Source organism: Rattus norvegicus, chromosome 8 (assembly GCF_036323735.1).
Source record: "Rattus norvegicus strain BN/NHsdMcwi chromosome 8, GRCr8, whole genome shotgun sequence".
NCBI classification, from domain to species: Eukaryota; Metazoa; Chordata; class Mammalia; order Rodentia; family Muridae; genus Rattus; species Rattus norvegicus.
In genome coordinates this window covers 124,965,196-124,978,998 of record NC_086026.1, presented here as the reverse complement: position 1 = coordinate 124,978,998, position 13,803 = coordinate 124,965,196, and the positions used below count along the sequence as shown (strand labels likewise).

Below are 13,803 nucleotides of genomic sequence, written 5' to 3'. Positions count from 1 at the left end.
TTAGAGAAAATAGATAGCTATTTCTTTAAAAGAAACTTGAGTTGAACACCAAAAAGTTTTCACTCATTGAACAAGCATTCCATGCCCTTATTGATTCAAGAGAGACTGCTGTTCTGGGGGTGTTCGTTTGTCTTCAGTTCATTTTACAAAATAAACACAGAGTGTTCGCTCACATGATTAGCTCACATGGTCAAGACACTGTGGAGCGGAAAGTTATTTCCTGGCCGTTTAATAAGGTGAGACTCCAAGTCTGTTACAAGGATTGTTGAAAGCTTTTATTGCAAAACCATCCCACTCTCTAGGGCAAACTAAATCAGATCAATAGCGGTGTTTCTAATTATTACATGGTGGGGTGAAAGGAGAGTGAGGGACAGAGTGGATAAATGCACTCCTTGCATTAGAACTCACTGGAATTTGAAAACACTCCAGCAAAGCCATCAGGTACAAACAGGGAAGAAGTGGACAGAGGGCTTTTTACAGATCTGCTGTTTGCCTAGAAGGCACCCTGTGGGTTACCTCCAAGGAGTTCACCTTCCTGGTTGGTTTACACAGGAAAAGAAAGGCCTCTTGACAAACAGCACTCAGTAGTTTGCTCAGCTGTGAGATTTCCATTAACCAAACAGAAGTCCTCCAGCACACACTGGGTGTTTGCTCAGCTAGCATGCAGTGGCATCTCGTCAAGGCCTGCCGTTGTCTGCAAAGCCCTTGAAAGCCCTAAGTCCACAAGAAAGCAAACAGTTTGCCTAGTCATTACTGTCAGACTCGGTTTTCATAAGGCGGCTATGAATGTCACCAGTCGCCAGTTGAAGTGAATCTCAATGAAGCCACACATGTCATGGTGGTTAAAGATTTCCCGGCAACTACTTTCCCTCTGCCAAACGGTTGGGAATGATATGGGTACATCGGGGTGTCTTGAAGAACAGTAAAGTCTTTGGCGGATGGGGGGAGTCAAGAGTCCCAGACGCCAGATGGCCACCAAAGATGCCCTAAACGAAAGGCTTTCGGTTTCTTGTCTCACGGATTTGAAGAACAAAACATTCAGACCACGATGGCTAACTCTTAGAGAGAAATTATTATGGATTTATAGGTGGGAGCTTAAGGTGAGGTGCAGGGAACACTTATATACAAGTACAAAGCCCCTATGTAACAAGACGAGCAGTCTACTTCCCTCCTTGGCGTCAAGGTGCCTCAAAGTTTTATTTGCATTCTCTGTATGGTTTCCAGGAAAGAGCTACTCCAGAAAAAGATTAAGTAGTAGTGTTGTTGTTGTTGTTGTTGTTGTTGTTGTTGTTGTTGTTGTTGTTTGAAGCGATCGCAAGGCAAAGGAATGCCACAAAATCACACCACGCAACAGACCTCATATGGGGGGGGGGGCGGGGGCGGGGCAGTATGAAAATGGCTGCCTCTGAGCAGGAATGGAAAGCAGCAGCCCACGAAAGAACAGGCTTTAAAACAGGTATAGTGCATGCGCGTAGGGAGACCATGCGACATTTGGTGGTTGATGGTGGAAATGTGTCACGTTTGACTGTTGGGGATGGGCAACGGCGCTGACTCACTGAAGGCGGGCCGGGGTTCTGGAATCTGGATGGTCTCGGTTTGCCAACAAAAAGAAGTAAGGAAAAGTCAGACCCCCACCCTCACCCCCGCTTCTAGCATCTCCATACTCTGACTGTGGTAGAACCAGAGGCTTTGGGGCTTGAACATTTATGGCTACCAAAAGCCCCAAAGGCATCCCTAGCTTTTAGTAAATAAAGACCCTGGGTGGTTTCCCAATACAAAAAGAAATGGATCCCTTTTACCGAGGAGCTTTTCCCAGTGTGAAACCATAAAGCACTTTCCTTCACAGCTTGGTGGGACGCCCTGTAGGAATATATCTGCAACTGGTGGTTATGTCAAAGGCCTGCCTTTGAAGATCGCAGCTGCTTGTAGCTCTGGCCTGTGGGTCTTCTCCCTTCTTGCCTCGGTTTACAGATCTTCTGGGTCCTTGGTACTTCAAATAAGCCCATAGCTGGTGTCTTAATTGCTTTCTGTTGCTGTGATAAACATTGTGAGCAAAAGAGCAACCGGAGGAGGAAAAGCCAGGCAGGAACTCAAAACAGGAACCAGAAGCCGGAAGCCGGAAGCAGGTCTGAGGCAGAGGCCATGGAGGAATGCTGCTATTATAATACTTTGCCTGTGCCTTGCTCAGCCTGCTTTCTTGTAGAACCTAGGATCACTTGCCCAGGGGTGGCACCACTACCAGGAACCTGGGCCCTTCCACATTAATCATCATCTAAGGAAATGCTTCCCACCCCTCATGGGTCCACAGGCCAATCTGATGGGGGCAATTCCTCTATTGAGGTTTCCTCTTCCCCAGTGACTCTAGTGTGTGTCAAAATGACGATAACTAACCGGCCCGGTTGGATGTGGTGGCATATGTCTATAATGCCAACACTAGGGATGGGACAAAGGCAGTAGGATTGTAAATTCCAGGTTATCCGGGCTACAGAGAAAGTTTGAGACCTGCCCAGACTACAGTGAAACCTTGTCTGTAAGCAAAAGAGAGAATGTGACCTGCGGGCGGCAGGAGCCCCTGTACCTGTCCCCAGGCGCCCCTGTACCTGTCCCTAGGCAGCATCGCAGACTTCACGGCAGACCCACTGCATCTGAACATGGCCTTTAAACAAGATCCGGACTTCATGAGCAAGTTTCAGAAGCACTCGGCTAGAAACTTTCTCCTTTCAACCAGATGTCAACTCACGGTAAACTTTGAGAGTCTCAAGGATGAAGCCCCCAAAGGGATACAGTCAAGCGGGTATTTCTTAAGGCATTCTGTGGGTCTGAAGAGAAATCTTTTTATAGTTAATATTTACCTCTTTAAAAAGCCATATTTTTTATAAATACAATTGTTTTTACAATTGCACGTGTACCCAATCAGGAAACAGGGAGGGCGTGTCAATGTCCCTTTGCACTAGTGTGACAGTTAGTGAGGTGGGCAAGCAGTCTACTGCTTGAAGGATCTCATTAGGACTTCTCTGTTGGTATATAAACGTTTCAATTGAATGTTCAGCGTCAGGTAGCTGCTTTTGAAATTAAGGCTCTCCCGTCATGCCCTGTGCTACATAGCAATGGAGGGTGTTCACTATTCTTAAGAAAAACTATCTATTGGAAATCAATGCTGTGTCCAATCGTCCAATTGCTTTGCTGATAACCAGTGGGGTGAGACGAGATAAGTCATTCTAATTGCTCCCATTCTTTGTTTTCCTGCCAGCAACTTTAGATCAGCTCATCTCGATAGAGCTTCTCCATATTTCAGCACAAGACTGGCTTTGTAAAAGTTACTGGTGATGGGGAAAGTTTAAAAACAAAAACAAATATCCCCCTCCCCCACCAAGCCGTGCCTTCACCCCCTGCACCTTTTTGTGAATGACACCCTCAGGGCCCTTCATTGTACTTAAGGTAACTGTTTCTTCTTATCCTGAGCAAGCTGGTTCTTCAGAAACTTCAGAAGCAACAGTCTAGCACAGCCCCAAAGGAAAACATGTGCGACTTAGTGCCCAGAAATGGCTGAAGCACTCCAGCCATCCATGCTATAATCTCTGGGCCAGAAGACTCAGACTGGGTGGCCTGCAGCCTGGAGCTTTTAAGATAAAAGAAAAATTATATAGTAACAGAGCCCTGGTTCTTGAGGAGTAAAGAAATTGTCACTGCTCTTTTACACACTGTGAGTTCTCTTCTGAAATAACCTCCAGCAGACTTCCAGCTCTCAACTCCTGGGCTAATCAAGGCTCTTCAGTTCTTCCGGAGGACCGAGATTTGATCTTGGTTTCTTGTCCCAAAAGATCTGTCTCTGTGTGTGGCAGAGATCTCGTACAGAACCTGGGGCTCTGGAGGGATGGTTGCTACAGTTTCAGGATGAGCATCAGATAGCTGCCCAGTGAGCTCCTAGCAAGAAGAAAGTGAAGTGTGTGTGTGTGTGTGTGTGTGTGTGTGTGTGTGTGTGTGTGTGAGTGTTTGTGTCTGTATGAGTGTGTGTGTGCCTGTGCATTCCATAGAATGTGTGTGGAGGTCAGAAAGCAACTTTGAGAGCTAGGAGACCAGATCTGGTGGTCAGTCTTGGCAGCAAGCGCCTTTACTCATTGAGCAATATTACTGGGCTTTCCTTAGATGTTTGTTTGTTTGTTTGCTTGTTTGGACAGCAATAGAAAATTAACATAATACCAGAGTTCACAATCCTTGATCTAGGATCAGTAATGTAACACATTTTACAAACCCACAATAGCTCTATATGGATTATTATATATATTATACTATATTATCTAGTATATCTAATATACTTCCATATTGGAAGAACTAGAAAACACCCACAGCAGTCCTCTACAGCACTATGTGTAAAGAGAGCTGGGTGGTCTGTTCAGAGCCTCAGAGCTGATTCTTGGGTAATCCCGTGGCTTCTGCTTTGGGTCTAAGGATGTGCTTGGAAACGTGGGCGTGGCTGACTTCTCCACAGTTGCAAGGTTCCCACTGTTCCAGATGGCCAGTAAGGAATGTGATGTGTGGCCCACCTCTGGAAAGGATCGAGGAAGCTCGGTGGTATTTCCTGGCAAAGAAAACAAGGGTGGTTCTTTACGGCTTATGCCTTCCTTCAGGTACTAGGGGTGTTTGATTGTACTTATAAGTAGTCTATGAAACAAGAGAAGGTGTCGGAAAAGCAGAGCTCGCGGGGATTGTAATTTTACTGAAACCGGAGTGTCGAGGGAATCCCTCTGGGGGAGCAGAGGCACTGGCTTAGCGTGCCGTGCCTTCTCCATCTTCTCAGAAGCACTAGGCCTAGAGCCCCGGCTTGCACACTGCGAGCACATTTAGAGTTTGTGATGGTTGAATGAGACGCGTCTCCTAGGCTCCTGTGTTGGAACACTTGGCCCCAGCTGGTGGCGCTCTTTGGGAGAGTTGTGGAACCTGAAGCCTCAGTGGAGGAAGTGGGTTACTGTAGGCTGGCTTGAGGTTTTATGAAAGCACTTCCGGCCTCACTTCATTCTCTGCTCCCTAACTACAGCCTAATGGACCATGCTCCGGCCTCCTTGTGTTCCCCACCTGGAATACTGCCCCTCCACCGCCACCCCACCCCCACGCCCACCCCTTAAGCCACGAAGCAACATAAACTGGTTCTCCTTTAAGCTGCCTTTTCTCCTGTTTTTGACCACACTGAGAAAAGTAACTAATTCAGCAGAACCTAAAGAAAGGTCTCCTGCCAAGCCTGGCCAGCACAACGCAGAGCCAGCATTCCTGTGTTTGACTCCTGCCAGCAGCTCATGCAGACTCCATCAAGAACTCTCGGAGAGACAGCCCTGCGCGGAAATCTAAAGCGGAGCTGGCACGAGGACATCACATGCTTCCAGAGCACCAGCACTCAGCCAGTTAGAAATAGTGGTGTCTGGGGATAGGTGGAACCCGTGGGTTTGTTGTTTTCCCCTATTTAATTTCTTAGAAAATAGTTGAGGTCAGCGTTCGTTTTGTATCACTTGCATGGAATGCAGCCAAGAAGGAGGAAACCGCTCTAGTTATGTGCTTTGTGTGGAGGAATACATTTTACTCTCTCTTTATGCTGTGGGCAATGTGTTAACATGCCACTGGCTGAATTACCCTTGACTTAAAACACCTGAAGGCAATAAATCCAAGCCCTATCAGGTGACTCATGGGAAAGGCATGCCTCCCTCCTCTGCGGTCCACTGGTCCGTGAGTGTGCGTGCCAATCACCATCACCTGGAGGCTCACTGAAAACAGACGCTGTGTTTCTGATTGAGTGCATTTCTGGGCTGGAATGTGGCCTGGGAATTTGCATAGCAGAGGAACGCCCAAGATGATGCTGGCATTCTGGCTCTGGGGCCACGCCTGAAGGTTCCCTGTCCTGAGTAAGGGGCCAGGGTTGCAGAGCAATGGAGACACCACGTAAAGCCGGCACACCGGCACATGTCTATCATCCCAGAACGCCAGAAGGAGTAGAGGAGGTGGCAGCCTGAAATCAGAATATATAATCTACTATGTATCAAGGTCAAGCCCAGCTTGGACTACCTGAGACTCTAAATAATAAACAAATACGCTACCCCAAATAGACTCTTTTAAACCCAAGGTTACTCAAGCAATTCTCTCCTCAGGGACAAACCAGGGATCCTACCTTGTAGGTTGAGGTTCACAATCTTAGCCCAACTTTTAAAAAAGATTTAAGATCCGAGGACGGATTTGCCAAGTGCCCCACCCAAGTGCTACTGACACTCACAAGGCTGCTCCCCATCCCTTGTGATTTTGTGCCCTCTCAGTGTGGTGGCTCTCCATTTGCTGTGGCCCTTTCCATTGGACTTGCTTGAGCCCTGCCCTGTGAATGCTCTAACAATCAGACCAGACATCACTGTTCTGTCCCCACCAGATCCAAGTCCTGGTCTTGTAGCCTTTCTCTCCTTACAGTTTGCTCACTGAATAGCAAACCTTCTCTTGGTTCCTCTTTAGAAAATCCCACAGCTTGCAGTAGGATGTATCTTTTGAAGGACATTGTCCCGGGCAATGAAGAGCCTACAAGGAAATGTGGTGCACACTCTGTGATGGACACGTGCGATGGAAGATGTTCACTGTCAACCCGACAGGGTTTGGAGTCACCTAGGAGACACACCTCTAGGTGTGCCTAAGAGGAAGTTTCCAGAGAGATTTGGCTGAGTAGCAAAGACCCCCCCCCCATGAGTGAGGGTGGCACTGTCCCCTGGCTTGAAAGCCTGGACAAATAAAAAGAGAACTTGAACTGAGCAGAAGAGTTCATATCTCCTTGCTACCTGACTGGATGCAAGTGACCATCTGCCTCAAGGTCCTCTGGCCATGCTTCCCCTGAACCAAAATAACCCATCCCTCCCTTCGTCCTTTCCTCCCTCTCTCCTTCCCTCCTTCCCTCCCTCCTTCCCTCCTTCCTTTCCTTCTTTCCGTCCTTCCTTCCTCCTTCCCTCCCTTCTTCCCTTCCTTCTTTACTTCCTTCCTTCTTTACTTCCATCCTCCCTTCTTCTTTCCTTCTTTCCTTCCTTCCTTCAAGTTTCTTCTGTCAAATAATTTGTCAGAGCAAGAACAGCAATTCACTAGGGTGGGAGTGGGGGGTGGAGAAACGGCATAGCAATTAAGAACACTTCCTGCTCTTACTGATGACCCAAGTTTGGTCCCCAACACTCACATCGGGCAACTCACAACCCCCTGTATACAACCCCAGGTCCAGGGAACCTGCCTGCCATCACTTAAGAGGCACAGAGGTGGGCAGATCTCTGTGCATAAGGTCAGTCTCATCAACATTCTGACTTCCAGGCCAGCCCAGGCTACCTAGCGAGAGCCTGTCTCAATAAGTAAATGTACGAACAAATGAAAAAATAAACAAGGTTTTGTTTTTAACAAGGGCAGTAATGGATCAATGGTTTCAGCTGTTAAATAACTCATGTTTGGAAGAATTATCACATTTCTTCATTTAAGGGTTAATTTAATTAATTTAACAGGACAGGATGTTTGTCTGGGTAGACCCCTCCAGGTAAAAGCACAAGCCACACAAGGCTGATGACCTGAGTTTGCTCTCAGGATCCAAAGAAAGATAGAAGGAGAGAAGTGACTCTATGAGGTTGTCCTCTGAACCTTCACACAGGCACTGTGGTGCGTGCGCGCGCACACACACACACACACACACACACACCCCACAAATAATGATGATAATAACATTTTAAAGATTTGTTTTACTCTTGATCATGCACATATATGTGCGTTGTGTGTGGGCATGTTCATGTGTATACAGGAGCCTGTAGAGGACAAAGAGGACATCAGCTCTCCTGGGGCTGGAGGAACAGGCAGTCGTGGGTTGCCCAGTAGCTGTGGGTTCTGGGAGCGGAGCTCTAGTCCACTGGAAGCACCGTCAATCACTGAGCCATTGTGCCTGCTCATGAAACACTTGTCTTAAGTGTGGGAAGCATACAGTTTACAAAATGATACCTCTGATTTGATTTTATTCATGCAAGTGTGTCTAAATAGGGATGCCCTTAGGATTATTCTCAAAATAATATGTATGACCTTTTTTCTTCTTTTTATAACTTTTAGGAGGGCTAGAGAGATGGTTCAGGGGTTAAGAGCACTGGTTGCTCTTCCAGGGGACTAGGGTTCTGTTCCCAGAACCCACATGGCAGCTCAGAACTGTGTGCAATTCCAGTTGCAGGGGATCTGATGCCCTCACACCAATGCATGTAAAACAAAGCTAAACAAACAGCTTTCAGAATGCTTTTTTACACACTAATAATGAAGCTGCATTACTTATGGAAGAAAAGGGCGGGGGCTCTCTGTTCCTTTTGTGCTCTTAACAGCTTGTCAGTTTTTAAAACTCAGGTTGCCTGCTTGACTGTTGTTTTTGAAATAACTCTTGGGTGGGAGATAATAATGCAAATCTTTTTTTTTCAGCTAAAGGAAGAAAGGGAGGAACTGGAGGTCAGACCTTGGCAACAAAGCTCATAGTCACATTGTGCACGGAGCGGCTGCCAGCGTGGGAAAACCTTAGCGCCGGAGTGGAAATGTGGCCTGACAAACAAAGGCCACATACCAAACGTGTAAATTCACAGACACTGGAGAAAAATGTCCCAAATGAGTATGTTTAAAATGTTCAAGTTCTTACCCGCTGTCCTAAGATCAACCCAAATGCCAACTTAAGAGAAAAAAAAAAACAAAAAAAAAACAAAAACAAAAACTCAAACAGACAATCGAGCAAACAAACAAAGAAGTCATCAGTTCCCTTCCACCTTGACTCTTCCTGTTCCGATAACTGGTGTTGCAGGTGTGCACCACACAGGCTAACAATGGGTAACCTGTAGCCTCCAAAGTAGGCAACAATGAAACATTTTTAAAACATTCTAGCTGTTGTTTTGATACTTTATTTTTAGTGTGTGTGTGTGTGCAGGTGTCTGAGGAGGCAAGAGGAGGGCATCGGACCCCCTGGACGCGGAGTTACAGGTCCATCAGATGTGAGTACTGCTTTCTGATCCCTGTCCTCTGGAAGGGCTTCCAGCGCCCTTAACTGCCCAGCCATCCTTTCAGCCTAAAAGCACCTACTTTATTCTTCCACAGTAAGGCTTGCATTTGAATTGTTTTTCTTGCATGGCTATTCTCCTATCCCACCTTTAGCTCTTACTCCTTGATGTAAGGCAGACTAATGATTTGTCAATCAGTAGCTGGCAGAGAGGAGGTGGCAGGCAGCCTGTCTGACTATTTTAATTGTCATTTGTATGTGTATGTGCTTGGGTCTCTGTGTGAGCATGTGCACGTGAGTACAGTGCCTATGGAAGTTAGAAAAGGGTATCGGAAACGGATGCCCTAGAACTGGGTCACAGATGGTTGTGAGCAACCATGTGGGTGCCGAGAATCAATCCTAGGTCCTCTGGAAGAGCAGTAAGTGATCTTAACTGCTGAGCTGTCTCTCCAGCCCATTTCACTTTTTGAAACTAGTATTGTGTCTCACACACACACACACACACACACACACACACACACATATCATCTAAATAATGTATACATCATAATCTCATCAACATAAGAGAAGAGTAGCAAGAAACCTGAAAGCCAACTATGATATGTCAGACTTCATCCTGGCATTGCCTACCTGCTAAATTCTAGAGAGATCGGTGCTCTGATGAAGCACTAGATAACTCAGAAAAAAAACCCAATCCTGTGCACCTACTAGTTATCGCCACTAGTGGAAATAATAATAGTAATTTAGGTTTTAAAAATTAAGCACATCATCTCTGACAAGGACTTTGTCGTACATTAGCTGGGACCCTGACTTAAGCGGGAGTTGTAGACAGTCTACATTAAGTGAATCTGCTTTCTTAGCAAAAGCACAGAGCCTATGATAGGTTCTGGGCAATGTCTAGGTTTCCAGATATGAGGTGCATGCATGCCTGTTATCCCTGTACTCACAAGACTGGGGCCAAGACGCTGATGATTGTATCTGAGGCCATTCTGGTCAACACAGAGAGACCATGTCTTAAATGAGAAAAAGGGAGAGGGAGATAAAGATAGACCATGAGAGGGAGAAAGAAATGGAGGGAGGAAGGGAGAAAGAGAGAGAGAGGGAGAGGGAGAGGGAGGAGGGAAGAGGGAGGGAAAGAGGGATGGGTGGGAGAAGGTAACAAGTAAATGGGAAGGAAAGAACCTTGAGAAAGAACCATGTAGCCAGCATCACCTGTATCACATTTTAATCAGTAAGCTGCTCAGGTGGCGACCTGTTTTATGAAAGTCTATTTTTTCCTTTTTCCCTCCTACTTGGTTACCATTTAATATAGAAAAGAATGTCCACTTGGGTTTTGTGTCAGTTCTGTTTGTTTGTTTGTTTGTTTGTTTGATGGTGTAAGGAGACACATTCTCACACTGGATTTTGACTGAGAGATTGGGTGTGGTCAGTCTCTTCTAGAAGCTGGGCTCAATCCCTCCGGTCCTTCTGTGCTGAGGATTCATCAGGAGAATGCAGGAAAGAAATTCGGGAGCCTCTGTGTCTCTCCTATCGCCCAGTCCAAAGCCAGAATGTCCTCCACTAATGCTTGTTGCTTGATACATTGTGTCAAAAATCTGTACTAGGCATTCCCGATAGATAAAGGGGTTTAAGGAAGATCCATGTTGGCTGTTTAGCAAATGTTCACTGTCGGAGGGATTGCATGTAGGTGAGTGTTGAGAACTTTTGGCCAGCACTCCATGTAAGGGATCCTTGTCACACAACCAGGACAGATGGGCTACAGTATCTGGCCTGCCAGTCACTGTCCTGCAAGAAAGGGCTAGCCAGCTCTTAGGGATGAGACTTCGAATCTAGAGAACTCTAAAGATCTCGGTCGTCAGACCTTAAAGACAGAGTGATTGGTTGCTTTCAGTGCTTGTTTATTGCATAAATCGTTCACAGATAGTAATGGTCCTCACATGAAAACTCAAAAATAAGAGTGTATGTGGGAATGAAATTAGCATCATCCAAAATACGCCATACAAAGGTAGCATTCCTCAGGTGTGTGTGTGTGTGTGTGTGTGTGTGTGTGTGTGTGAGAGAGAGAGAGAGAGAGAGAGAGAGAGAGAGACAGAGAGAGAGACAGAGAGAGAGACAGAGAGAGAGACAGAGAGAGAGACAGAGACAGACAGAGAGGGGGTGGGGGATTACACCATATAAAAGTAGCTTTTTCCTAAGGTACCCATCAGTGAGCCGCTGATAGCTTTCACAGCGGATCTTAGCATCCTGATTTAGACTTCTGTGGTTTTCTCTCCTCTAGCAAATACAACCCTGGCAAGTAGAGAGCCCGACAGACCCCTGGCAGATGGTCTTCTGTGCCTCTACACATGGGGTCAACAGATATTTGGCTAAAGTGAGTGGGCAATTAAATGTAGAATTCGATGGGCTTTTTCCTCTCCTTTATTTGAATTACTTTTAACCCACATGAATCGAACAATTAATGCTTATATTTTCAGCACCTCTTGCTTCCTTCTAATCTTTCTACATAAAACTATTACAACATAAAATGCATAACTAATGGATAATATACACTTTAACCATATTAAGTCATCTGTTGCACACAAAAGCTGGACTTAACTGTAAATGTACTGTCTTTGTTAGGTTTTCTATTGCTGTGATGGGACACCATGAACAAGAGTAACCTGTGGAGGACAGGGTTAATTCACCTCACAAAATATAATCAGTCACTGAGAGAGGTCAAGGCAGAAACCTGGAGGCAGGAGTGGATGCAAGGCCCATGGAGGATCGATGTTTTTCACTGCTCACTTGCTCACTCATGGATTGCTGGGCCTGGTTTCTTGTAGAAGTTGTGACCACCAGACCGGGATCGCACTTCCCACAGTAAGCTGGGTCCTCCCCCATCAATCATGAATTAAGAAAATGTCACAGGCTTGCCCCCAGGGCAATCTGATGGGGGCGTTTTCTCAATTGAGGTTTTGCCTTCCCAAATGACTTTACCTTGGGTGGAATTGCCTGACGTAAAACTCTCCAACACACATGCTATTTCAGACTGGGAAGCTCATGACCACTCTCTGCCCTTTAGAGTCAGTCATTTGCTATATGATGCAGAGGGATGTGCCAAAATCACGTGTGTGTGTTTGTGTGACATTTACATGTAAGTATTCAGGTAACAGGTGCCCTTGTGCCAAAGGCCAATATCAGATGTCTTCTTCAATTCTTCCTCGCTTTATCCTTTGAGGCAGGGTCCCTCACAGGGGACTGTGGTCTCACCATTTCAGTTAGTCTAAGGAGCCAAGAGCCACAGAGATTCCTCCTGTCCCTGCTTCCTGACACTGGGGTTACAAACAGGCCACCATGCCTATCTTTTTACATAAACTCTAGGGATCGAACTCAGGTCCTCAAACTATGGGGCGAGCACGTCACCAGCAGAGAGATCAGCCCAACTCCATGATTTGCGTTTCTGTGAAGAGATGGTGAAGAAACTCAGTGGTTTAGCTCTTCAGAGGACTAGAGTTCTGTTCCCAGCACCCAGGTGTGACAGCTCACAGCTACCTGTGACTCCGGCCCCAGCGGACCTATTGCTTTCTGCTGACCTCCTTGGAGTTAGAATTTCTCCAGCCCAGTTCTGACTAGTCAGGCAGCCATGATAACCACTGTGGAGACCCTTCTCTACTCTGAGCCCTGCCAACATAGCTAGAATGTCATGCTAATGTCAGAAATGACTTAAGAGAGCAGGAGAGTGGCAGACGATGATATGAAGCCATGAACGCCTGACCATAAAAATCACCATTTCACAGCCTCTCCTCAGCTTCTCCTGTCTGCTGATGCACTCTGCTAGTAGTAACAACCCTGCCTCTGAGGACAAGAGCCTTTAAAATCTCCCACAATTCAAAAGGGGGACACGGTGCAGCACGAGGCTAGCAAATGGGTTTCAAAACCTTTCTATCTGCCTGTTGAATGGGTCAGCTGGGAAATGAAGGGAAATGATTCACGGCCAACAGCTGTGTGAGCCGAGCAGGATTTGGCACATGGCCACCTTTTGCCAGTAAAAGCAGCGGCAGGCAGCCACAATCCTGCCTGAGTCCTGCTCACATAGGCCGCTCGCTCGGACTCTCTTCAAACTTCGCATTCACAAGAAAGCCTGACTGTCAGATGACCTGCGCATGTGCAGTTAAGCAAGCTTTTCCAGCTTCCACCCGGCAGCTTCAGCAAAGGAGAAAACAAACAGACCTTGAGGTGAAGCCTGCCATCTCTTTGTGGATTATCCCATTTTACAATCCAAAGACTGGGTCACTTCGAGGTGATAAACATCAGCCTCTCTGGGGAAGGAAGCAACACACACCTGGAAACCAAGCCTTTTCCAATGTAATTTGTCTATAAACTCACCGGACTTCAGGCTATTCTGGGACTTAACCAAAATACGTAAAGTGCTGAAATGACTCCATAGCATCTAATTACAAATTTCCAACTACCAGTGAGACATTTTAATGTCAACACAAGTCCCTGGTAGAACACTTTAGAAAGCCCATCTTTGGGTTCAATTCCTGGCACCTAACGTGGATTCAGTTTGTGACACTGAATTTATCTATTTTTATGACTTTTTTGGTTTTAACTATGTGTATATGTGGGGAAGGGGCCTTGCACACATGTGCACAGATGGCAAAAGAGGCTGAGAAGGGGGTGTCCGATCTCCTGGAGCTGGAGTTACAGGTTGTGAACCACCAAACCTGAGTGTTGGGAACCAAACCCAGGTTCCCCGCAAGAGCAGCAAACGCTTTTAAACACCAAGCCATCTCTCCACCCACAAGTTATCTAATTTT

General features: G+C 46.3%; 1 long non-coding RNA gene across 2 annotated transcripts in view; it reads left to right on the top strand.

Annotated features, from left to right (window-relative positions):
* The window catches only part of LOC120094286 (uncharacterized), a 49,425-nt gene extending 40,541 nt beyond the window's left edge, over positions 1 to 8,884 (top strand). For both annotated transcript variants that reach the window (XR_005488544.2, XR_005488542.2), the window contains one exon: positions 8,443 to 8,884. This is a non-coding gene — a long non-coding RNA (uncharacterized LOC120094286). The remainder of the gene's footprint in view (positions 1 to 8,442) is intronic.
* The last annotated feature ends 4,919 nt before the right edge of the window (positions 8,885 to 13,803 follow it).